Raw genomic sequence first — 27,219 nt, forward strand, 5'->3', positions numbered from 1 at the left:
AGGCCTGTCAGTTTGACCTCAGTGCCAGGGAAGCTCATGGAGCAGATCCTCTTGAGAGTCGTCATGCGGCACTTGCAGGGCAAGCAGGCGATCAGGCCCAGTCAGCATGGGTTTATGAAAGGCAAATCCTGCTTGACGAACCTGATCTCCTTCTATGACAAAGTGACGCGCTGGGTGAATGAGGGAAAGGCTGTGGATGTGGTCTACCTTGACTTCAGCAAGGCTTTTGACACCATTTCCCACAGCATTCTCCTCAAGAAACTGGCTGCTCTTGGCTTGGACTGGCACACGCTTCGTTGGGTTAGAAACTGGCTGGATAGCCGGGCCCAAAGAGTCATGGTAAATGGAGTTAAATCCAGTTGGAGGCCAGTCACTAGTGGCGTTCCCCAGGGCTCGGTGCTGGGGCCAGTCCTCTTTAATATCTTCATCAGTGATCTGGATGAGGGCATTGAGTGCACCCTAAGTAAGTTTGCAGATGACACCAAGCTAGGTGCGTGTGTCGATCTGCTTGAGGGTAGGAAGGCTCTGCAGGAGGATCTGGATAGGCTGCACCGATGGACTGAGGTCAACTGCATGAAGTTCAACAAGGCCAAGTGCCGGGTCCTGCACCTGGGGTGCAATAACCCCAAGCAGAGCTACAGACTGGGAGATGAGTGGTTGGAGAGCTGCCAGGCAGAGAAGGACCTGGGAGTGATGGTTGATAGTCGGCTGAATATAAGCCAGCAGTGTGCCTCAAGAAGGCCAACAGCATCCTGGCTTGCATAAGAAGCAGTGTGGCCAGCAGGGCTAGGGAGGTGATCGTCCCCCTGTACTTGGCTCTGGTGAGGCTGCACCTTGAGTACTGTGTTCAGTTTTGGGCCCCTCGCTACAAGAAGGACATCGAGGTGCTTGAGTGTGTCCAGAGAAGGGCGACGAAGCTGGTGAGGGGCCTGGAGAACAAGTCCTACGAGGAGCGGCTGAGGGAGCTGGGCTTGTTCAGCCTGGAGAAGAGGAGGCTCAGGGGCGACCTTATCGCTCTCTACAGGTACCTCAAAGGAGGCTGTAGTGAGGTGGGGGTTGGTCTGTTCTCCCACGTGCCTGGTGACAAGACGAAGGGGAATGGGCTAAAGTTGCGCCAGGGGAGTTTTAGGTTGGATGTTAGGAAGAACTTCTTTACCGAAAGGGTTGTTAGACATTGGAGCAGGCTGCCCAGGGAAGTGGTAGAGTCACCATCCCTGGAAGTCTTTAAAAGACGTTTAGATGTAGAGCTTAGGGATATGGTTTAGTGGGGACTGTTAGCGTTAGGTCAGAGGTTGGACTCGATGATCTTGAGGTCTCTTCCAACCTAGAAATTCTGTGATTCTGTGGATTGTCTCAACCATGTCCCTGGGCAGCCAACGCCGCACAACTCTTTCAGTGGGGAAATTTCTCCCAATATCCAACCTCAACATCCAACTTATCTGCAGTCATTAACGTTAAGAGAAAATAGAAGAACAGTAGATAAGCTATTACTTCAGGAATGGAAAAGAATAGACTCCCTGAGGTGAGAACAAACTCTTTTCCTTGGCATATTAGCACTGGCTCCTAAATGTTCCTGTTGAGAGGAGAGCATGCAAGGGGTAAGAGGATATCATGTCTTTGTTCATGTAGGTGTTAGAAGCTCTGAGAGGAGACCAGGTCTTCTATTCAGTAGCTCTCATGCACTGTTTTAGTGCAGCAGGATGCGATAGTGAGGTGTGGGCCCTAGTGACACTTTGGCTTTGCTGATATTGGTACAACTCATTGTCTCAGTAGGCAGAATTTCAACACATGTGCCACAGTGCAGGGAACAAGCTAGCACTCAATGTTTAATTATAAGGGGTGAGTTTTCAGTAGCATTTTACACCTGTAACAAAAAGAACCATCAGTCAAATCTTTGTGGTTCATTAATGTGTTATTCCTTCTTGGCTGGATCAGAAGTAGTGGCCTGACCTTAATTGTGTCACTGTCCTTCTGCATTATACATTTTTTTCCCCTCTGTAACAGAAAGCGAGGAACTTTACAAATTCTGAAGCCAAAGTAATGAGAATTTGTGTAGGTGGATGAAACACATTTCCCAATACATTGCCGTAGATAAAAATCACAACAAATATACTTTAGAGTAAATGAATGAATGAAATTTAAGACTGATGCTGCAAAATAAATTTGGAGTGTTTTTTTTTTTTTTTTTTGGTGGGAGGAACTCATTAGACTGTGAAAATTAATCACACTGTGCACAGTACCCCACTGGCAAGACATTACTCACTGCAGAATAATTCTGTTTTGGGACTTTGCATGTATATTAGATTAATGATGATTCAGTGTTTATTGAGTTTTTTGGTTCACATCTCAGTTATGCTTATGCCTACCAGACAGCCTTTATTTGTCACAGTATTTCTTAGGAATTTTTTTTTGATTTTGGATTTGAGTATGTGCATGATGAAGATGCATACAAATAAAAGAAGAAATAGAGCAATATTAAACATCACAGAAGACAAGTGATTGCTAGAGGTAGAGAAAGCAGATTATGACTACAAATAATAGCTTAAGAGAGAAGCCTGAACTGATCTGGATTAGGGTTCTAAGGGTAAGGTCTTCAATCAAAATGTGTATCTTTCTGTATTCCTAGACTTTCTTCAATTTGGAGATTAAAACTTAGGAAAAAAAAAGCTAAAGTAGGTCAGTTTCTAAGAAGACCTCTTTTCTTCTAAACAAGCCATTAAAATCTCATTGCCTGAGACACTTCGAATAGAAGCCCAGAAAGCCTAACATTGTATTATAAACATAACATATAAGGAGCACTGTAAGAAGTCATAGCTGCTCTTCCAATCCCTTCCCCTCAGGGCAGTAATTTGGGTTTGTGCCATACCCACGTGGCCCAGGTTTGGTCCTCACTTTTGAGGACTGCATATTCCAGTGTTACAAGTTGTCTTATAAGAAAAACAAATCCTGGCCCCTGGTCTCCATGAAGGCACAGTGACATCTATGACATTGCTTGTTTGGGAAATACTGATGCTTCCCCCCCCCGCATTCTTGAATCACTTCATAGAATAGGAAAGGTAAACAAAGATTTTGAAACCCATGAGAAATCTTAGAATCTTAGATTTATTAAGGCTGGAAAAGACCTCCAAGATCATCTGGTCCAACTGTCTCCCTACCACCAATATCACCAGCAAACCATGTCCCTACGTATCACATCCAGCCCTTCCTTAAACACCCCCAGGGATGGTGACTCCACCACCTCCCTGGGCAGCCTGTTCCTATGCCTGACTGCTCTTTCTGAGGAAAAACATCTCCTAATTTCCAACCTGAACCTCCCCGGGCACAACTTGAGGCCATTTCCTCTAGTCCTATTGCTGGTTATCTGTAAGAAAAAGCCAACCCCCAGCTCCCCACACCTTCCTTTCAGGCAGTTGTAGAGAGCAATAAGGTCTCCCCTGAGCTTCCTCTTCTCCAGACTGAACACCCCCAGTTCCCTCAGCCACTCCTCACAGGAGTTGTATGCCGGGCCCTTCACCAGCTTCGTAGCCCTTCTCTGGGCCTTCTCCAGTGCCTTGATGTCCTTCTTGTAGTGAGGGGCCCAAAACTGAACACACTACTCAAGACGTGGCCTCACCACGTCTTGGTGAGCTTAGTACAACAACCAGCACTTCCAGATCCTTTTCCTCTGCACAGCTTTCCAGCCACTCTGCCCCAAGCCTGTAGTGCTGCATGGGGTTGTTGTGACCAAAGTGCAGGACCCAGCACTTAGCTATGTTGAACCTCATCCCATTGGCCTCTGCCCATTGAACTATCCTGTCCAGGTCCCTCTGCAGGGCCCTCCTACCCTCCGGCAGATCAACACTTTGCCCCAACTTGGTGTTGTCTGCAAATCTTTCACTGTTTCAGGTGATGGAATAGTCTTTTCAGTCTGTAACAAAGCTTTATGAACAGGAGTTAGGTTATACATCCTTGAGGAAGAGTTTTCCCATTGTAGGTACCAGAACATTTTTTTGACAAATTTCAAGTAGAAGGACATCTTGCTATAGACAGCCCTGATAATCCTTCAATGTACAGAAGTAGAAACTGGCATGACAAACTCTTGGTTCTGCTAATCTTGCAAGATTCAGTTAATAATCAGAGATGCTGCTCATGTAAAATAAAATGAAAATATAACTAGTACAGCTCTATAAATAGAAAAAGGGATAATAAAAACAAAGAATAACCTTAGTTAAACGTAAAACCCAGGAAGTCCTTCTGTTTCTGTTATGAAGCTTACAATTTTCCTTCAACTGTAAATCAGTAAGTCTTGAAACGTAACACTGAAGGAAAGCTACAATGAGTTTGGAACCATATCTCTCAAAAACAGACAATTGTCGTGGTTTAACCCGGCCGGCAGCTAAACACCACGCAGCCGTTCGCTCACCCTCCCCCCTCCCTCTCTGGGATGGGGGAGAGAAATGGAAAGTGAAGCCCGTGAGTTGAGATAAAGGCAGTTTAATAAGACAGGAAAATAATAATAACAAAAAAAATAATAACAATAATAATAATAATAATACAATGGTGATAATAGGAAATTAATAACAATATGTACAAACAAGTGATGCACAATGCAATTGCTCACCACTCGCTGACCGATGCCCAGCCTAACCCCGAGCAGTCCGGCCCCCTCCCCCCGGCTAGCCACCCCTATATATTGTTTAGCATGACGTCAGATGGTATGGAATGCCCCTTTGGCTAGTTTGGGTCACCTGTCCTGGGTCTGTCCCCTCCCAGCTCTTACTGCACCCCCAGCCTGCCCGTTGGCAGGACAGAGCAAAAGGCTGAGATGTCCTTGGCTTAGTAGAAGCACTGCTCTGCAACAATTAAAGCATCGGGGTGTTATCAGCACTCTTCTCATCCTAAGCCAAAACACAGCATTCCACCAGCTACTAGGAAGAAAATTAATTCTGTTCTAACTGAAACCAGGACATCTATCCACCCCTTATTCCATACCATTTATGTCATGCTCAGGTTACACTCTTTTCCATACATCCTAATTAGTCACCTATAGTAATCATGGTAGTGATAACATACAGTATAATATATTAATTAACATGGTACAATTCAGTTTATGGGCTATTCTCACCCAGTATTAAATCTCCTTGAGGTACACACCGGACCTCTCCGTTCTTTTGCATCACCCACCAAGTATATCCAGGTCCCTGAGCGAAAACAATTCCACGAATAGGTTTGCCTTTTCCTGAGGCAGGAGTAGCCCAGACTGTTTTACCCAGCATATTTTTTACATGCACTACAGGAACTTTATCCCCATCTACAGTACGTAACAGGTTTGATTGGGCAGGTCCAGCTCGGTTGGTAGATCCCCTGGTATTGACTAACCAGGTGGCCTTTGCCAAATGCGTATCCCAGTTTTTGAACGTCCCAGCGCCCATTGCTTTCAAGGTAGTCTTTAACAGGCCATTGTATCGTTCAACTTTCCCGGAGGCTGGTGCATGATAGGGGATGTGATACACCCATTCAATACCATGTTCTTTGGCCCAAGTGTCTATAAGGTTGTTTCGGAAGTGAGTCCCATTGTCTGACTCTATTCTTTCTGGGGTGCCATGTCGCCATAGGACTTGCTTTTCAAGGCCCAGGATGGTGTTCCGGGCGGTAGCATGAGGCACAGGATATGTTTCCAGCCATCCAGTGGTTGCTTCCACCATTGTAAGTACGTGGCGCTTGCCATTGCGAGTTTGAGGGAGTGTGATGTAATCAATCTGCCAGGCCTCTCCATATTTATATTTCAGCCATCGTCCTCCATACCAAAGAGGCTTTGACCGTTTGGCTTGCTTGATTGCAGCACATGTTTCACAGTCATGAATAACCTGTGCTATAGCGTCCATGGTCAGGTCCACCCCTCGATCACGAGCCCATCTGTATGTTGCATCTCTACCTTGATGGCCTGAGGTGTCATGGGCCCATCGGGCTATAAATAATTCACCTTTATGCTGCCAATCCAGGTCCACCTGAGCTACTTCAATCTTAGCAGCCTGATCTACCTGCTGGTTGTTTTGATGTTCTTCAGTAGCCCGATTCTTGGGCACATGAGCATCTACGTGGCGTACTTTCACAGCCAGGTTCTCTACCCGAGCAGCAATATCTTGCCACAATGCAGCAGCCCAGATGGGTTTGCCCCTACGCTGCCAGTTGTTTTGCTTCCATTGCTGTAACCATCCCCACAGGGCATTTGCTACCATCCATGAATCGGTGTAGAGATAGAGAACTGGCCATTTTTCTCGTTCAGCAATGTCTAAAGCCAGCTGAATGGCTTTCACTTCTGCAAACTGACTCGATTCACCTTCTCCCTCAGCAGCTTCTGCAACTCGTCGCGTAGGACTCCATACAGCAGCCTTCCATCTCCGATGCTTCCCCACAATACGACAGGACCCATCAGTGAACAGGGCATATTTCTTTTCATTCTCCGGTAACTGGTTGTACAGCGGGGCTTCTTCAGCACGACCCACCTCCTCCTCTGATGATATCCCAAAGTATTTGCCTTCTGGCCAGTCCATGATTACTTCCAATATTCCTGGGCGACTGGGGTTTCCTATTCGAGCCCGCTGAGTAATCAGTGCAACCCACTTGCTCCATGTAGCATCAGTTGCATGATGCGTAGAGGGGACCCTTCCCTTGAACATCCAGCCTAGTACTGGCAATTGGGGTGCTAGGAGGAGCTGCGCTTCAGTACCGACCACCTCCGAAGCAGATCGAACTCCTTCATATGCTGCCAATATCTCCTTTTCAGTTGGAGTATAGCGGGCCTCAGATCCTCTGTATCCCCGACTCCAAAACCCCAGAGACCGACCTCGAGTTTCCCCAGGTTCTTTCTGCCAGAGGCTCCAGGTGGGGCCATTCTCCCCAGCTGCAGTGTAGAGCACATTCTTTACATCTGGTCCTGTTCGAACTGGCCCAAGGGCTACTGCATGGACTATTTCCTGCTTGATTTGTTCAAAGGCTTGTCGTTGTTCAGGGCCCCATTCAAACTCATTTTTCTTACGGGTTACTTGGTAGAGCGGGTTTACAATCAGACTGTAATTTGGGATGTGCATTCTCCAAAACCCCACAACACCTAGGAAAGTCTGTGTTTCTTTTTTGTTAGTTGGTGAAGACATAGCTGTTATTTTGTTGATCACATCCATTGGGATTTGACGACGTCCATCTTGCCATTTTATTCCTAAAAACTGGATCTCTCGTGCAGGTCCTTTGACTTTATTTTGTTTTATGGCAAAACCGGCTTTCAGAAGGATTTGGACTATTTTCTTCCCTTTCTCGAAAACTTCCTCTGCTGTGTCACCCCACACAATAATGTCATCGATGTACTGCAGGTGTTCAGGAGCTTCCCCCTGCTCTAGCGCAGACTGGATCAGTCCATGGCAAATGGTAGGGCTGTGTTTCCACCCCTGGGGCAGCCGATTCCAAGTATATTGGACTCCCCTCCAAGTGAAGGCAAATTGTGGCCTGCACTCTGCTGCTAGAGGGATGGAGAAAAATGCATTAGCGATATCAATTGTGGCGTACCACTTGGCTGCCTTCGACTCAAGTTCACACTGAAGTTCCAGCATGTCCGGCACTGCAGCACTTAGTGGTGGCATGACTTCGTTCAGGCCACGATAGTCCACTGTTAGTCTCCACTCGCCATTAGACTTTTGCACTGGCCATATGGGACTATTGAAAGGTGAATGGGTCTTACTGATCACTCCTTGGCTCTCCAATTGACGAATTAGCTTATGGATGGGAATCAGGGAGTCTCGGTTGGTGCGATATTGCCGCCGGTGCACAGTTGTGGTAGCGATTGGCACTTGCTGTTCTTCGACCCTCAGCAACCCCACAACAGAGGGGTCCTCTGAGAGACCAGGCAAGGTAGATAATTGTTTAATGTCCTCTGTCTCTAAGGCAGCTATACCAAAAGCCCACCGGAACCCTTTTGGGTCCTTGCAATATCCTCTTCTAAGATAGTCTATGCCAAGGATACATGGAGCATCCGGGCCAGTCACAATGCGGTGCTTTTCCCACTCATTCCCAGTCAGACTCACTTCAGCCTCCAATTCAGTCAACTGCTGAGATCCCCCTGTCACTCCGCAAATATAGATGGGCTCTGGTCCTTTATAGCTCGATGGCATTATAGTACATTGTGCACCGGTGTCTACTAAAGCCTTATACTTCTGTGCGTGTGACGTGCCAGGCCACCGAATCCCAAAAGAATTAGCTGTATCACATCACTTTGCTAAGAATGAAGAATAGGAGGCAGTGGCACCAATGGCTTGATATAGACTTTGAGATGAAAATTGTTTTCTGTTAAACTGAAATAAGTCCAGATGGACCAGAGGAGATTGTAGATGGATTTGGTAGTGAAACATACTCAATAGCAGATAAATCTGGCTCCTTAACTTGTTTGCTAATGATAATCATGTTAGAAGACTTTCATTAAATAAACACCTTATAGAAGGTATACCTTATAGAAGGTATTTTGAGCAAGTATAGAAGGTATTTTGAACAAGTATAGAAGGTATTTTGAGCAAGTTTGCTGATGACACCAAACTTGGAGGAGTTGTGGACTCGAATGAGGGTGGAAAGGCCTTGCAGAGGGATCTGGATAGGTTGGAGAGCTGGGCGATCACCAACCGCATGAAGTTCAATAAGAGCAAGTGCCGGGTCCTGCACCTGGGACGAGGAAACCCTGGCTGCACGTACAGACTGGGTGATGAGACGCTGGAGAGCAGCCTAGAAGAGAGGGATCTGGGGGTCGTGGTAGACAGCAAGTTGAATATGAGCCAGCAGTGTGCCCTGGCAGCCAGGAGGGCCAACCGTGTCCTGGGGTGCATCAAGCATGGCATCGCTAGTAGGTCAAGGGAGGTGATTGTCCCGCTCTACTCTGCGCTGGTGCGGCCTCACCTCGAGTACTGTGTGCAGTTCTGGGCACCACAGTATAAAAAGGACATGAAACTGTTGGAGAGTGTCCAGAGGAGGGCTACGAAGATGGTGAAAGGCCTGGAGGGGAAGACGTACGAGGAATGGCTGAGGGCACTGGGCCTGTTCAGCCTGGAGAAGAGGAGGCTGAGGGGAGACCTCATCGCAGTCTACAACTTCCTCGTAAGGGGGTGTTGAGAGGCAGGAGACCTTTTCTCCATTAACACCAGTGACAGGACCCGTGGGAACGGGGTTAAGCTGAGGCAGGGGAAATTTAGGCTTGACATCAGGAGGGGGTTCTTCACAGAGAGGGTGGTTGCACACTGGAACAGGCTCCCCAGGGAAGTGGTCACTGCACCGAGCCTGACTGAATTTAAGAAGAGATTGGACTGTGCACTTAGTCACATGGTCTGAACTTTTGGGTAGACCTGTGCGGTGTCAAGAGTTGGACTTGATGATCCTTAAGGGTCCCTTCCAACTCAGGATATTCTATGATTCTATGATTCTATGAACAGATCTTTGACTGGAGTCTCCACTTCTTTCATAGAGTAGGTTGAAATAAACTGCCTATTTCTTCACACAGGCTATGGTTCTTTCCATTGCGAAGTACTAAGGAGTACCTAGGAAGTACTCAGGAGTACCTAGGAAGAAGAATCAAAAGGTATTATTATTAATATTTTTTTTTTCAGAGAAAGAAGAGGGCCAAAGCAAGCAAAGACTGGGAGATTTGGAAACCCTAAAAACAGATACCTGATATTTTGCCATGCACAACAAAAAGAACAAAAGTACTGCTGTTTATGAAATGTGGATTCAGCAGCTCTGATGAATAAGACTGGTACACCTATGCAGTACACTAAGAGCTGAAAAGCAGATAGTGCTTGGTGTTAATTGAAGTTGACCTTTTCAATTCAATCTTTTACATGCACTGTATTATCCAAGTAGTGACTGCAGTAATGTAGCACGTGGTTAGGAGCTTAGAAGTAAAAAGAATGGGTGACATTTCTGAAAAGATGTATCTGGTCTTCACCAGATTTCTTGATTCTGTATTGAAACCTTTTCCCCCTTTGTATTTCTTGATTCTATATTGAAATCTTTTGCCCATGCCATGTGTTCAAGTTCTGAACAAGTTTTCATTTTATAGAGTCACTACTGAAACTATAATCACAGCTGGATTGGGCACCATGTCTCACAAGCCCAAGGCAACTCAAACTCATTGTTTTCAAGGGACACAGTGGCAAACGGAAATTACAGCATCCCTTGCCCAATTGCAGACATTCCTTTTTTCCTGACCTCTTTCAATTTGAAGATAAAAACTGTCACAATTATCTTCAGGCAGTATTTTTTTTCAATAGCCATTGGTGAAAAGCACTCTATTTTAATATCTGTGCATTTTTGTATGGAACGATGTAGATATACAGAGTGAAGAGATTTTTCAGAAATTACACAGCCCTTTAGTAAAGTTCTTTCTCACTAATCTACATCTATGCCTTTAAAGATGTCAATGGAAAGTTTCAGGAAAACAGTTTTTTTCTCCTGCTCTAAATTTGGAAAAAACAAAACAAAACAAAACAAAACAAAACAAACAAACATGCAAATTCAGTACTATCATTAGCTCAGTAATATGAGTGATATATAAACATCATGAATATCCTTTATTGCCGTAGAGTGGGTGAGGAATTTATTTTTTTATTTCTGCCTAAAAATAATCTTCACTTTTGCACAGCTCTCCTGTGGCCTGTAGGTGTCATAGTCAGAATATGGATGAAACAGATAAATATTAGTATACTTTTGTGAAATAACTATTTCTCAAAAACAATGCTTTTGATATGTAACTACTATTACTTATTGAGGCTTTGGAAGCAGAGAAACTGCTCTAGTGTTTAGAGAAGCATAAAATAAAAAGGATTTTATTGCATATTCTCTGCCTCCAAAGGTGAGATTTCTTAGGTTTATCAGCTAAAAACTATGTTTTTCTAAAGTCTTATACTGAGGCCTGCAGACGTGAACTTGCCTGTCTTGACTCCATTCCTCTCCCATTCTCCTTCTTACTCTTGCTTCTTCTTAATATTTCCCTGTCTGAGAAAAGAATAAGTGACTAAAATACTGAGGAGAAGGAACATGCTTCTCTTTCTTGACAGGGCAGGGAGATGGGCTGTGTGAGTAATAGGCCACAGGAAGACACTGTGGTAAATACGAGGAAACTTGCTAAGGAATCTTGGTAGCATCAAATAGCAATTATTTACTCTGTAGCCTAGTAAGTAATTAAGGACTTCAAGGCTTAGATTTACCCAGGCTAACTTTGTGCACTTTCCTGAACACCTGAATTAAAAACCTTGTCTGACCATTATCAATGCAATGCTTAAGCATCCCCAGGAGAGCATTGGTCTACCTGAGATTTCAGGTTTTTTCCAGCTACACTGGAAGCTAATGATCAACTCCTAACATGACCTCCAAGGTAAATATACAAAGTCATATGGGATGAATCTAGGCCACTTAATGCCAATGATATAGTAGAATCTGATAACGTGTTAACAGGCTGCTTACATAAATGTTATTTAATCTACCATTGCTCTGCAAACAGCTCTGTAAACAGAGTACTGCTTGGCCAGTGTTCCACTACTACAGTTTGTAGAAAGAGATGTAAAGCATAATTATCCTCTATGAAAGTTTCAGCAGGAATTCCAGTTCATCAGGGAAAGAAATTTTAAAGCCTTGAACATTTTAAAAATACATAAAAAAGTGAACACATGGGAACAGTTTGGGGGTATGTCAGTTTAAAGCTTTCCCTTTAATAACTACATGAAAAATGGGACTAGAAATAGAAAGTTCTATAACCTAAGCTTAAATGTACAGTGCAAAGAAGGATTGTAATTTAAAGAAGATTTAGTCATATGATTAATTAGAATTAGTATCTTCCTGTCTTGAGCCTTCTTTTCTCCTCAAAGGTGAGGAGAAATGGTAAACCGTTCTTTGATGTCGTTTGAAAACATCTGACTTGTGATGTAGGACCCAAGGTGGTAAAAATAGAATACTCAATTTGAACCACGAACCTCTCTTCTGGCCTAATAGATAACTCAGTAAAAGATTTCCATGCTTATTGCCACAGACATTCATTTATGAAAAGATCTAATTTAAAGCAATGCTAATTGCAGCATGAAATCAGGCTTTAGTAATTCTGCATAGGAAAGAAGCTCCCAGTTTATACTGAGAACCCCAGACCTTGACATTTCTGTGACTTGTGGGTCTATATTCTAATTTGCTCATGTATTTCCAAATAATGATACAATCTTCTGCAATAATTTTAAAATAAAACTAGAGATCACACACAGAATTTCTCAGAGCTGTGTGGCTTTTTAAGCTCAATGTTATTATGTACCCTAACTAGCTGAAATAAATAATTTAGTATTTCCGTAGCTAAAGCAGCTAAGGCTACCTTTGAAAGCACTAAAGGATGTTTACAGCTGATTTTAAAATCCATTTTCATTACCTGGATATTTCTTTTCTGATCCGAATATTTAAAAACCTTCTTAAAGTAGTCTAAATGGGACCTTGAAGTTCATGCTCTGTAATAATCTTATTGCTGACCATGTTACACAGTGAAACACTTCACTGTGCATTTGCTGCAGACTGTTAACCCTTATTCAGCTGCAACATGCAGAACATCACATGCCAGGAGATGATAGTTTTGCCCATGTTCTAAGCCTGGCCTCCTCCTCTCAGATACCAGTGTATGTCTGCCAGATGTTATGTGCCCTGAGAAGAAACTGTGGAGGTTTAACTTTGTGGTCTCTAATTTCAATGTGCTGGCAAGTAAGTAGCGTGGTAAGAAAGTGGTGCCTGGATCTCATTGTACATCTTGTGTAGCTGACACCATGTTTGAATTGCTGTTGAAGACAACAGGAGTAAAAGGTGCTTAGAATCAGCTCCCTAATTCTAAAAGGGCAAGACTTGAGGACACCATGCAGCATTTCCAAGAGAAGGCAAATCAGTTTAAGTTTTGACAATCTGGGTTCAATTCTGAGCACAGCAAAGTTGTATAGTAATTTTTGTGTACAGAAATCTGAGATTTACAGAGTTATTTTTCATTCTTCTCAAACTAGTAGTGGCTGAATGAAGAGCTCCTGACTGTTGCAGAACTGTGGTTGACTTTGTTGTGCAAAGTTTTGCTCTGGCTAATCTAGGAGTGCGAGCAGCACTAGGAATAATACCGTGCTCTGCCTATGTTGGAAGACTGAATCTAGAGCATGTGTTATGATCTGTCCCTTGGAAGATCTCCATGTCATTCAGAATGATAGAGAAAATATATGATTAATTTCACACAACTTTACATTTCCACTGTGTAGATATTTACACTTCTGAAGGAGTCATCCTTGGCTCCCCTTATAGCTAATGGGGAGAAATAGGCACTTCAAAGGCATGATTTTTGACATAGCTAATTGTTGCTCCTACATGTCTTTTTCCTCCATTGACTCTAAAAGTGCTCCAGACTATTAGCTCAGAAGTAAACTTGCATTTGGTCACGTATATCAACCAGAAACCCTCCTGATCCCATACATTGAGGTAACTATGACATATATGACTAAACGAAATATAGTCATGACATATCTAAAACATCTATGACATATAACTATGACTAAAACGTATAGCCAAGTCCTTCATGACTTACAACAGCCTAGTTAGAGTAGACCTCACAATGGATTAAAACTCAGTAAGAGCAACCAAGAACACAGGTTGTTCAGAAAAAAATTAACAAAACCAACTATGTCAAAATGAATAAAAACATTCTCTGTCATCTAATCTATTCTTATCTATTTTAATCTAATCCTACTTGGTAGGTCTAAGATATCTAGATATCTCCTCTTCAGGACTGAGATGTTACTGGTGAAAACATAAAACATTTTTACATAGGCTGCTGGGAGAGCAAGTGGAATGAAAAGAGTTTGGAAAAAGTTTGTAGAAAAGAAATTTTAGAAACCTTTTTTTTTGTTTTCACCTTTTTTCTATGTCTAGGGATTTCTTGTGCCCTTGCAAATATTATAGTATACCTTATACTTTTTTTTTTTTTTTTTTTTTTTTTTTTTTTTTTTTTAGCTAGGTAGTCAGCACACAAGCAACTTGTTTTTTCTTGCTTTTTTTAATTTTTATTTTATTTTTTTTTTCTTTTGCAGGTTCTGAAACTTACTGTTGCAACAGAAAAGAGATGCAACAAACGCTTTCTGCCAGAGACAACACCCCCTCACCCCCCAGGATAGTCTATTAAAGCAATAGCATCAATGTTTAGGAAAAAAATCACAACTTTTTCTTCCTTTTATAAAAGAAAAAGAAGAAACAAAAAAGTAAACAAGAAAAAGCATTTTTTCAAGCCCTAGACAAGGTCCAAAGCAGAAGACTTTCATTACTGTCATCAGAAAAAAGACAGCATATGAAGAATTGCGTTTAGCAGCCTTACTCACTTCTCAACCTTATCCCTATAGGCAGAAATAGTTATTAATTGTTATTAAAATTCCTTTGGTATCTGAAGGACTATTCTCATGAGCAAAAACCACACTGATTTGTGATGTTTCCTTTTACAAACCTAAAAACAATCCCTCAATATATCCCAGTAACACTGGAATGTATAAGGTTCAAAGTGGTTCAAAGGCACTATCACTTGGGAGACTTACCTAGCCCAATAGCTTTTTAACTCAGATAAATAATTAGCATATGATTTATGAATGCTTCATATCAGGGAAGAAACTTCAAGTTATTGGAAAGTGTCTTTTTCAGAAAGTTGTCCTTAAGGAAAATTTTATAAGGTTTCTTTACAAACAGCATTATTTCTCATTCTGTGAACAGGGGAGAATCCTGTAGAGCTCTTTTAAGTCCCAAGTAGTTGGATGCAGCACATCTCAATACATTTTTCTATAACATTCTGGCAAGCAGTGAGAACTTTTTTCTTTTTCTTTCTTTCTTTCTTTTTGTCGATTTATTATTTATTTAAAGGTTTTCTATGACTTAATGATGTTCCTATTCTTCTAGGGAACATTTTAACAGAAAGAATTTCAGAACTTGCTGTTTACCAGGATGAAAAAGTGCTACTGTTTGCTAGGGCCTCTGCTCTCAAGAACATAATGTGGAAATGTTAACTAAATAAAACTAAAAATAATACAAGCTGTTTTTAAAGAACTGCTACAGGTTGGCTACTGTATGTGCTCCTTAGTATAAAGATAAGTATAAAAAACCTTGGAGCCTGACAGAGCTGCAGCAATAAAGATGGACATGAATTATATATTTTAAATTATTTACAACTTCATAGTGTCTGTGGCTTTAAATTATTGATGCTAGTGACAGCAACTCTCAATGAGACAAAGATTCCACAGAAACAGCAGCAGCAGCAAGCTATGGTGCTGGAGACTAGTCTTGTTCAGACCTTCCAATCCCTCTTATTAAGGAAAAGTGTCTCTTCTCTCATGTTAGTAGAGCAGAAAAAATAGGAAGGGAGATCATTATTAAAGGAGAAATTTCCTGCAATAGTTTTTTATTATAGTGTCTCTCTCAGAATTCTTAGGATAGCAAAAATGCTCTAACTGAGCATGAAAGAAGTCAATCTTAGCTGTAAGTGACTGCGTAATTTTTGCTGTAATACTTTTTTACATGGAGGGTTATAACAGCAAAAAGGCCCTTGCTGTACCGTGAAGGATGAGGAAACACTACGTTAGAGACACTTCATGGGGCACATTTGTCACCACCTATGCACCACAGTGCATTGTCTAGAGCCATGCAACTCCACATCAAGGAAATACCTCCAAGACAAAGGTATTAGCTTCTCCAGTTGTGGTAGAAGCACTTGCACCTCTGCTGGTGTAGCAGCAACAATCAGGAGTACTGCAGATCATCTGTCTTCTTTATTACTGCTGCTCTTTCCTGCTGACCTATGCAGCTGTAATCTCCTGAATCTGTCTCTGTATATCTGACTGCTTCCTAATAAAGTTCTGTTCCTTTAGGTGCTAAAGGACATTCCTGTTTTTAGTATGGTGGTGCTGGGCTCTTGTTTTCTACTAGTTTATTCAATTCCACAACCACAACACGTTAAATGAAATTCATGAAGAGAAAGGAGTAGCTTGTTGTGTTGTTTGGATTTAGGGGGCTGGTTGGACCCATTAACACTAAAAGAAAAGATTCCCGATGTGAAAACAGCAGTGAACAGTGTGTGCACTGCATATGTACTTGGGAGTGGAATAGAACTGTGTGCAATGTGAAATTGCACCTGTGCTGCTGGGGATCAGGTGCTGAATTGTATAAAGACAAGTGCTGTATTAAGAATGGGGAAATGACTGAAGAGAGATTCTCTGCAGAGAGTGATTTTCAGTGGAGGAGGAGAATCATGCCTCTTTTGTGTCCTAACACATGTGCACAGATGAGGAGAGTCAAAAGTCTTGTGCTGTCCTTTAGGGAAGAAGGGTCTTAATGACTTACAAAATAGTAGTAGGCACATGGACGCATGCCGAGGAGCCTGTGAAGCTGCAAGGAATGAAGTGTGCTTTTATGGTTCTGGTTAAATATCATTGAAAGTGGCTTGGATTAATAATATTAGGCCATGGATGCTCTTTGCTTGCAGGTCACTAAAAGGCAGAAGTCACACCACAGGTCCCTAAAAGGCAGGAGTCATACCACCCCACAAGATCTAAAGGAGGCTCGTCTGTTTAGCCAAGAGGGGCTTTCAGCTCTACAGCTTTACATTGCCCAGGGCATTGGCCTCAGGGGCTATCCATGGCCCATTGGTCATGCAGAGAAGAGTGGCCTAAATCCACATTGCTTGAGGGGATAGTCTGTCTCTGCAGGGGAGCAGCCCTGTCCACTATGCATTGTGTTTCACCTGAGTCTTGTGTGGTGGCCATAAGATAATTAAACAAACAAACAAACAAACAAACAACAACAACAAAAAAAAACAACAAAACATGACCACTTTCATTTTTTCCTATCTTTTCAAACTAAGCAAAGTAATGACAGCAATGTGTTGTAACAATGTAATGCAAATACACTATGGATAATCAAGAAACAAGGGTTCAGGACAGTGACAGAACTAAGCTATTTGACTATGCAAATATACTATACAAACTGTGGAGACCCAAGACCATATTTGCATAATAGCATTTGGGTGGTCATGACTGAAGCAGTATTATGGTGAGAATTTAAGGAATCAGACAGAAAAACAAACAACAGGGATAGAAGATGGTAAGGGTTGCCAGAGAAAAAGCAATGTAAGGAAGCTTTTCATGGGAATGCCCTTTAACTAAAGAAGCCATGAGTAAAAAAATGGTCTCGTTTGATTCATTCAGTGTTTAGAGAAAAAGAGCAATGCTATGGAAACACACAGACTTGCCAAGATAACAAAGATGTTTGATTCCATAATCAGTTTGCCTTCTTTCTACTAACTACACACTGAGGCCTGACCTTTGGTTGCTTAGGTCAACTGTATCTTGGTCCCACCTCCTCAAATCACTAATGGAGCATATTGCTCTGTCACCATTTACCTGACCTCACTGTCATAGCTTGCATGTTCACAGTATATTTATTGTGAGCTCAGAGTTTCTTTCTCACATAAGGATTCTTCCAGCAGCAGTTAATAACAAGGCTGCTGACATCATAAGGAAATGGATAGCATCATCTGTGATTCTAAAATATATGGTGTTCAGGTTATTGGCTACGCAGTACTGACATCAGGTAGCAGATAAAACCATGAAGGATTTTGATTCTAGCTTGCATAATTCAGAAGGAATATTGCATTTAGTAGTTTAATTATTGGTGGCATAGAAGCAGAAAAAATCAATGCCTGCTTTATAAACAACACCGAGGAGATGATACCAATGGGAAGATCTCATTGATGATGTGCCACAAAGAGATGGAAACTAAGGACATAGAAATATTTGTATAACATGGTGTGAAGAAAGCATTTGTAAACAGAAAACTAACATTTCTTATTTGACTAAGTATATCCTACGTGTTCTTTTAAAAACAGAAATTTTGCTAAGTACATGAATTCATTATATTATATAAACAATCGTATTCAATATTTTGTGTGGGATAGAGAGATAGACAACTAGGTCATTAGGTCAGATCTTTCTCACCTTTTTGTTTTTTTTTTTTTTTTTGTCTTTGAGTGCCACTGAACATAACAGGGTCTGAGGTCTTTCATTTATCCTAGCTGTAACAAGGACTTTGTGCACTGACAAAGCTGAAATATGTCCAACTATGTAGATTCTTCTATCAAATGTAGGTAGTTTTCTCCAGTACCTGGCTACCTCAGCATCTCAGTCTCTGACATATGTTTCTGCATCTTCCACAGAGTTAGTAAAGCACCAACACATGAAAAAATAGGATTTGTTAGTCATGTCTTATGGGTGAAAAACTGAGGGAACCAGGCAGTGCCCCAGATTAAGCAGCTGGTGAATGGCAGAGCTAGACCTGCAGATCCCCTGAGTCCTAAGCACAGTGTGACATCCATTGGGCACTAGCTGATTTATATTTTACAAAGGAGGAAGATAAAAGAGTAACAGAGAAGCGGATTTTTATTTCTTGGGGGGTCTATGTCATGGTGAAAATCACAGGGTGTGGAACTTGCCTCTAGACTTTCACTTAGGCTACTGCTCTTCCTACTGAGGACTTCTTTTTGGACAGAAAGATCCCAGACTGAATTTACCTTGCAGTAACATGATGGGAGAGGATAATTCCTTTCACTCAGGAGAAGAAGAGTTTCAGTTTGCACAATGGTTTATCATAGCCAAAGACATGGCTGGAAGGTTGGCCTAGGAAAAAAAACAACTGGGTTATCACAAGTGTAATATATTCTGCACTCAGTCATCCAATACAGGCTCCTGTTCAGACATGTCTTTGGATATGGACATTTTTCTTCCCCCTACCAAAATACAATTTATTTAATTTTTGGATTTTGTCCAGTTCCTGTACAATTTAACAAACCAAAGAAAACCACAGTGGTGAACAGCAGGTGGTGCTAAAAGACTTGGAATTAAGAACTCTCCTAACTCCAGCTCTCTGTCACTGAAGAAAGAGGAAAACAGACTGAGCTTTTCATTTATTTGCATAAAAGAAGTCTAATTAGAGATTATACAGATACGATGACTAATACAGCTACACTTGGAAACAACAACAACAAAAGATCTGAAGCCCTTTTATACCACTAGTTTACGTGGATATTTAATAACCTAGAAAATAGTGGTGACATGGTGATATTCAGCCACATTCATATAAAGCCTTTTGTTTCCCTGCTTTTGGACTTCTGTTAAAACTTCATCTAGGAGATGTATAGGGCTGGTAGAAAACTCAGTATCAGAGTGAATTTTTGCCTGCCAAAACATTGAACTCCAAACAGTAAATGGAAAGATGAAGATAACATTTTCAAGGGGACAAGAGGCAGAGGACACTTGCATTGAATTCCAGTGGAAAGAGAAAAAGGAGTTTTGATTATTATTTTTTTTTTCTTTCCTGCCTTCTTATTTTCCCTTTCTGTTTATATCCATGGTAGATAGGAGAATAATGAATCCATCATCAAAAAACTGACACAGTTTCCCTGCTATTAGCACAGTACTTATTTATTGCCTCTTCAGGCACCTGAGGCCCAGTGTAATACAAAATGCAGTTTTACACTTCATTCAGTTTCACAAAGCAAAGTTTGGTAATTTGTGCCACTGCTTTAAAAAAAAAAACAAAACAACAAACAAACAAAAGAAAACGTTTTAACTAGCTTGTCAGAGAAGTCTACTTCAAGCTCCTCACTAAGTTCCCACAGCCTTTACATGGAATGGAATAATGCACTACATTTTAAGAGGCTTACACTTTTTGCATAGATTCTGAACTACAAAGTAGAAAAACTTTAATAAGAAACACAGATTTGAGTAACTACTATCAAAGATTCAAAGCACAGAATTATATACCAAATATATATATTTGGTATACTTTATATACCAAAATTGTTGTATCTGTATTAAAAACATTAGGACAAGAGCATTAAAAGAAAAGGACATGAGCATTAAAAGAAAAGGACATAGTGGGACAAACTCCTAATACCATTTCATAGTATATTATAAGAAGGAAAAAAAGTCATTTAGTTATCTTGTTTTGGGTTATCAGTACCCAATAGATCCTACAGAAACCTTGACAGCTTGACTTATGAAATGACAAGGAAAGACGTATAAACTTATTTTTAAATGTAATAACTCGGAAAGGATCATGTATGCAATTAGTACAAAATTATAACAATATTTTCCATTTTATTTTCCTGTAAGGGCAGAACTATAAAACATGGATGCAATGTTAATATTTTTTTTTAAATATCTGTAGACTTCAGGAAGAGTAACTTTTTTGTTTGACTTTCTTGGCACAGATAAAAATACAGTGACTTATTCATTGTTTATGTTTTTAAAACAAAATCACTCACAAATTCAGATGTCTGTTTTAGAACCCAGAATTAAAAATTTCTTCCGGCTGAGAATTAAGTCAGAGAAGAAACAAAATTAGAATTTCACATACTTTTCACTTTAACACACAGGGAAATCCCACAAATGAAAAATACCAATATCGCTATGTCTTCAAAAGTTCTATGGCTTATGATTCTGAATCTGCAGATGTTGTAAAGAAGTATTAATGGATTTTGTCATCAGATGTAAATTCCTTATTCCTCTTTGCATGCAACAATGTTATAGGTGACCAATGAAATACTTTCCTTCATAAGAGACAAACTGGAAAATCTTTTTGAATTCCTTTAGCATTCACTGAAGTGTTTCACATGTCTTCTAAAATTTCTAAAATGGAGTAGCAGCCTATCTGGCTGACTGCCTTTAATTGTTTGTAAATAGAAAATTCCTTGCAGACAACTATTAGTAGAAAATTATGTGTTTAAATGCAGGACTTCACTGTTACAATGTACACTGTTATTTCTGGTAGCTCTGTAACTAAATGTTCAGATGTAATATTTGAAATGAGAAGTGTGATTTTCTTCCTCTCTCAGATGGCTTTTTAACTGCCTATGACTTCTCCCTGCTGGACAACCAGCCATCCCAGCAGGAGCCTCATTTCAGACTCTATTATATGTGAAGTCTGTGTACTACAACATCATCCCTAAATACATTTAGAAAAACCTGTTGCATATTATGTGCCTTTCCTCTCACACCAACTCTTCTCACTTGTTTTTATGACTTCTCCAGATGCTTTTATATTAAGGACAGTGGCTTGCTTTCTTCCTTTCTGTGCTTGTGCAGCGAGATTTGACAGTCTTCCCTAGAGACTTCAGACTGAAGTTTTGCATTTGAGAAAGTTGTCATGGAACTTCTGCCTTTCTGATTCCCTCAGCTACCCTCTGCTAGTTTTAATCTTGTTATCTCTCAGCTCAACACATGTCAGCTGGGAAGCGCTTGAGCTGAACATGCTTAGGCCATCTTCCCCTCTGATATAAGGCTAGGAAAGTACAGATCAGCTAATCTGACTCTAGGTCATCCTACGTGGCAAGCAGAAGTCTGTTTTCTTAAAAAGCATGGACAAAAAGTTGTATTTTATTGCCCCTGCACAGACCCAGGACAAGTAAGTGTCATGTAACAGGAGCTCAAACACCTCATGTTGACTTAACTGTACAACATATGCCTGTCTTAACAGGGCTGCTACAGCGTAAGGTTGCTCTTTTCTGCGGGGAATTTGTGGCTGTCAGGGAGCTGTGTGAGCAGTGCTGCACCGCAATGGGGCTGAGCAGGGGCCAGAGGTGACCCCATAGCAGGCCAGCCCCCACAGCCAGGGCACCATCCCATGGGTGGGTGAGCAGAACTGGGGTGGTAACAAGGCCCTTCCTCTGACACAGTGAGGACACGAGCCTCTGGCCAGAAGCAGCATAGGCAGGGCCCCAGGCAAGGATATATTGTAGTCTCCATGTCCATCCAGAAGACAGGCCTAGAGAGCGCTTACCTACAACATGTCCCAGGTCCATCTAATAAGCAAAGCTAGACTCATAAGTGGAATATGGCTTAGCCCATGCAAGGCAGAGCCTTGTATTTAAGCTGGGCTGAGTTTAAATGGGGCTCATCCTTAATTGAGGGTTGGGGAAGGCTTCAGGTGAGGTTGGTCAAGGCTGTTAGTGCTCACAGGGCCCTGGTGCTAGCAGCTGAATCCCTGGCTCTTTTGTGGTTGAAAAGAGCATCAGCTGTGAAACGTGTGTTCTTCAGCTAAGAAACAAGCTCATGCACATGAAACAAGAGGCTTGGAGGGCTGCATGCTTTTCTGATTTGACAGATATGTGTCACCTACACCTGTGACACCTGTCACTGCTCACCTATGCTCTCCATCACCTACCAAAAGATGTAATTCCCTCCTTGCTTCCCATCAGAGCTCCCAGTGATTTTTGTCACATCTTCCTTCATGCCAGTGGTCGCATGTTCCTTCCTGGCATATGGCAAGAGTTCTCACTGCTTTGCTCCCTCTGACAGTGCATAAAGCAGCTGGCAAAAACAATCAAATAAAGCAGAACTCCACTGGGAATGGTAAGCTCTGAATGATTACTGATCACTTCCTGGTCTTTGTAAAATGCAACAAGAAAAGAACTGGAGTGAAAGAATGGAGCAACTAAAAGCTCCATTGGAGCCAAAACTCTCAGGAGGTTTGGAAAACTCATAGGAAGTTTTAAATAGCACATCTCTCTGTGTCTGCAAGCATCTCTATTAGGATGCCAGCAAAAAAGGAAATCAGCTAGAAGGTTGCCCTATTTCTAGAATAGATGTCTTTAAAGTGCTTTATGTGCCTAATAATTTCCATGTAACTCAGACAAAAGGAAAGTAATACTACAGCAGTTACAGGGAAATTTGCAGAGTATGGCACAACACAACTGCAAACAATGAAAAATACAAACTGAAGGTTAAACCAGAGAATAGTTTGTGACAGAACTAAGGCTGAAGAGCAATTTTTAAGAGCTAGATATATTTCCAGTAGAAGATGTGTCTGTGAGTAGAATCTATAAGTTCTGGGGGCTACTACAGAAAAAAATCAAAATTAACCCCTGATGAAACATTTTGAGTTTGCCAGATAGAGAAAATCAACTAGTCCACAGTAATGCCATGGAGGATGGTCAGTGCTCTGAACTTGAAGACATCAGAAAATCTGAACCACTATGAGCCACCCGAGGCAGAAAGTCATGCAGAGCTCAAAGTTTCAGTCCGGCAAAAACAGCAAGTGGAACTGGCATGCATTCAGCTCCCAGGGTGTTTTATGGGGAAATTCATCAATAATTTGATGGGATGGAAGGCATGAAGGTTTAATGGAATGACGTTTTGATCTGGGAAAAAACACTAGCTGAGCATGGCTGGAGGCACACAGCAACCATGGAAAGAACCAGAATTAAACTAAAGAAAACGTAAATCCTGTATGATGGAAGTAACATACCTGGAAGATATATACATGTAGATCACAATAAAGCTGCAGGTATCACTAACATAGCTCTGATAGATAAATATGAAGTTACAAAGATTCCTTGAAATGAAGGAAAGTTGCTGGCACAGGGAGCCCTAACATAGGCTTGGAAATATTAAGTCAGCAGCAGCTCAGAATTAGATCCTGCACGATGAGGTTGTGACTTCCAGCATGGAGCAGCCACATAAGTGCACTACCAACCTTGCTTGCTAATCAAAGAAGAGCTCTCAGTCTGTGTGTGTGAACATCTGCAGTGAACATCTAGGCTCTCTAATACAGCTCTGACATCTTTTTGACAGTTGTCATCATGTTGGAGGCAGACTAAAGCACATTTAAGATATGTATTGCTATCACGTAACTTTATAAACAGAAACAGTAGAGGTGAAACAGAAGAAAAATGTCTAGGGACCAGCTTCAGGATGGTTGTTGTCAACCTCCATTTTAAACCATAAACGTACAGTTCAGTTTTGATCTGCCAGATAGTCTTTGTTTGCATGGTGGCATGCCTGCTGTTTACCTACAATAATTTCCTTTGGTCAGCTGAGAGGCTGTCCTGGCAAAGCCATTGGTGTTATTTTAGTTTCTGGTTGTCTTTGGGTCCAAGTTTCTACTGAAGACAGTGAATATCACTTAACGAACCACAATGGTCAATTGTGGAAACAGCAGGAAATCTCAAAAATTTCAGTAATAATAGTGGATATTTTTTAGTTATAAAAAGCTTTTAAATGGGTGTGATTTCAAATGCCTTTCCTCTGGCATCCTGACAAAAAGGTAGGAGAACATGGAAAGTTGTGGCACCCCTATATACCAGACATCATGTAGTGGGTTGGTTGCTTTGAGACAAGACCTGTAAAAGTTATAAAAATGTGGGCCAACAGTGGTTATATTTGACTGTGAAAGAATTGGAAGAATTCTTCACATCTCCCTAGCCACAAGTTTTCTTCAAAATTTCCAATTTTTGGAGATTTGAAGATTTGAAGAAAATTTGAAGAAAATTTTTTGAACAGTTACATTCAATGTGTGTTCATCTTCCAACACTGTTCTTGTATGCTAGGATGTATGTTCTTGAACTAGGATGTATGTATATGCAAACAGATTTCTTCATGTCTACGTTCTCCACAGCAGGTCTTAGTGGTCTGGAAGGTATCTAATCTTTGGAAAAACAGAGCATTTTAAATTCCTAGTTCAACACAAAAATGCTTCATATTCCTTCAGTAGCTCTTTAGAGGTTACTGGGGAAGGGAAAAGTTGCCTGGGTATACACAGTGTTCTGATATGACTTTTCTCTTGACATGGTAAAAACTGTAAAGCCATTGAGTTGGACAGTCTCAGATGTTGGGAGACATTATCAGGTATGGCTATGTATCAGTCTGCTTTTGTTTTCTTTGTAGTGACAGAAAACTGTGTCAGAATGAACTGGAATCTGTCAAGGCCTTTCATGGCTACCAGATGAGTAATCAGAAATCCAGCTCTGCCCTACTTGTGAAAAGAACCTGGTAGGAAAATTTGCAGGACATAGCTATACATCATGTTAAACATGGCAAGAATTTAGATATTGTGCTGTACATTCATTTCAACATCAATTTAAAAGGAAAATAGATATGCTTGTACTGTCTTAACGTTCTGAATTCTGCCTTTATTTTTCTGCTCCCTTTGCTTTATTGTTGCATTTTTTAACACCTCTGTCCTATCTATGGCAATGTTAAACTTCTGTATGATGCCTCTAGAACAAGGCTCTTTGCCTTTTAGAACATTTTAGAACATTTACATGGTACTTAAACTTGCTGATTGTCTAAAGAAATAAAAATGTGAAAGTGTTAACTTCTGTGAGATGGCCAGGAAACACTGATAAGCAGTAATTTTTTCTAAGAATAATACTCATCTGCTTTGTGCTCAGATTTTCTACTGAAACAAGGCAAGTAATTTATCCTGTAAATATCTGTCCTGATGTCATTCTAGTTACACCACAAATGGAAGTAGCCCATCAACTAAACTAGAGTTACATTAGACATGAATCAATTTATATATATTGATCAGCATTAGGTCACGATCTTTCCATGAATATACACCAAAATTCAAGCACTCCAGGTTAAAGTTGAATTATAGAATCAGCCAAGCACATAAATATGACAATTTTATCTCATATTAGCAGTGACAGTGCTTTAGTTCAAAAGGACATTTGCAAAATATTTTTTTTTCTGTTTTTCACAAAATTTTTCACCACATCTGTGGGAGATTTACTAAAAATGTTCCTTATTAATGGCTAGGTTCATCTCCAGTTTATTCATATTAGTTTATTCATCTTATATTCCAATGAATGTGCTTTCCCTTTCCTTCCCTTCAGGGATTTTTATTTTTTTATTTTTTATTTTTTTGCACGTAATGAGTCTATATTTACATTCATGAGGCAAAGTGGAAACATCCATTTATATGCATTGGTGTCAGTCCAACATTAACTATAGATATTGGGACAGTGGGGGTAATAAGCATAGACTCCTCCCCCCCTGCATCTTACATCAAGAAAATGACCCTTGCAACTTTCCCCATTAACAGATTCTGCAAAGAATCAGTATTGGTTGAACAAATACTACCTTCCCATACTTCAAAGCATAGGCAGAAAAAACCCTACCAGTTGCTATCCAGGGTGTTGCTTATTACTGCTTTAATTGCCAGGGTATGTTGTATGATAGTTCAGCTGAAGTCACGATGATAATTTTGTCCTACCAGATAGCAGTGAATGTCAAAACTGACAGTAAGTTCCTCTAATTGGGACAGTACCCGTCATTTCCTTTTTTTTTTTTTTTTTTTTCCTCACCAATAGTTGATAGTGCATTATTCTACACAGACAACCACAAAAATTCCAGGGATAGTGGGTAATTTTGAAACCAGAAATGCCTAAGTCCATTGAGGTCTTTGTCTGGATGAGAACAGCCAGGGCATCACTTAATCTTGAGTTGTTTAAATTCTCCTCTGGTAATGACTGTCCCCTCCTGTTATAATGCAGGTATACTGCTGTGACTCTATTAGTTGTTCTCCCCAGAATTTCACTACAAATGATTACTGGAACAAGGAGCATCGGTGGGTGGGGAGCAAAGATTTATATTGTAACAAGAAGATGTACACTGTATGACTTGTAAGGCTACCAGGGTCTGCTCAGTAATTAGGTGTGCTATTTTAGTCTTTTCATGACCAAAGACAAATTCACCTATGGTATTCACGCAAGGTTATTTGCCAAGTATATTTTACAGTGTATGCTCTACATATATATTTTAAATGAACCTTACATATTTTTTGTTGCCATATCATTTAACATCCACCTTAACTAGAGGTTCCTATTCAATTCCTGTCCTGCTAGTTTTCTTTCATTGAACCATAGAAGCTAGAGCTGGAACACGACAGCCAGGAAATGTGGGCTAGCAACTACCTACCAAATGTATGATTTTACTGCCCTAAGCAGATACAATGCTGTTACAAGCCTTGGTTCTACAACCTTTCCACTTTAGCCAGTCACTTAATTTCTTGATACCTTTTCTGCTTTCCATCTGATCTATATCTTTTTGATTGCGACCCAGGTATTCAATAGGAGTTTGCTTCTGTTGAAGACACAACTCTTCCTACTGGGCAAATTCAAAAACTTCTTGCCTATTGTTTTTTTGGTCTTTAATCTGGCTGCTTTTGAAACTACTGGTCTCTCATGTCTTGTAAACTGTTTCCTTCCTGGTCTCTCTTGATTTCCCTCTAGCTATCTCCACCAAACCTGTAAGGTCTCCTTCACTGTCTGCTTGCTCTCTTTTACCTGCCATGTGTACCTGATGTGCCATTGGTCTCATCTCTCCCTAGACCTATTCA

The sequence above is a fragment of the Anas acuta genome, chromosome 2, assembly GCF_963932015.1.
Source record: "Anas acuta chromosome 2, bAnaAcu1.1, whole genome shotgun sequence".
Classification (NCBI taxonomy): domain Eukaryota; kingdom Metazoa; phylum Chordata; class Aves; order Anseriformes; family Anatidae; genus Anas; species Anas acuta.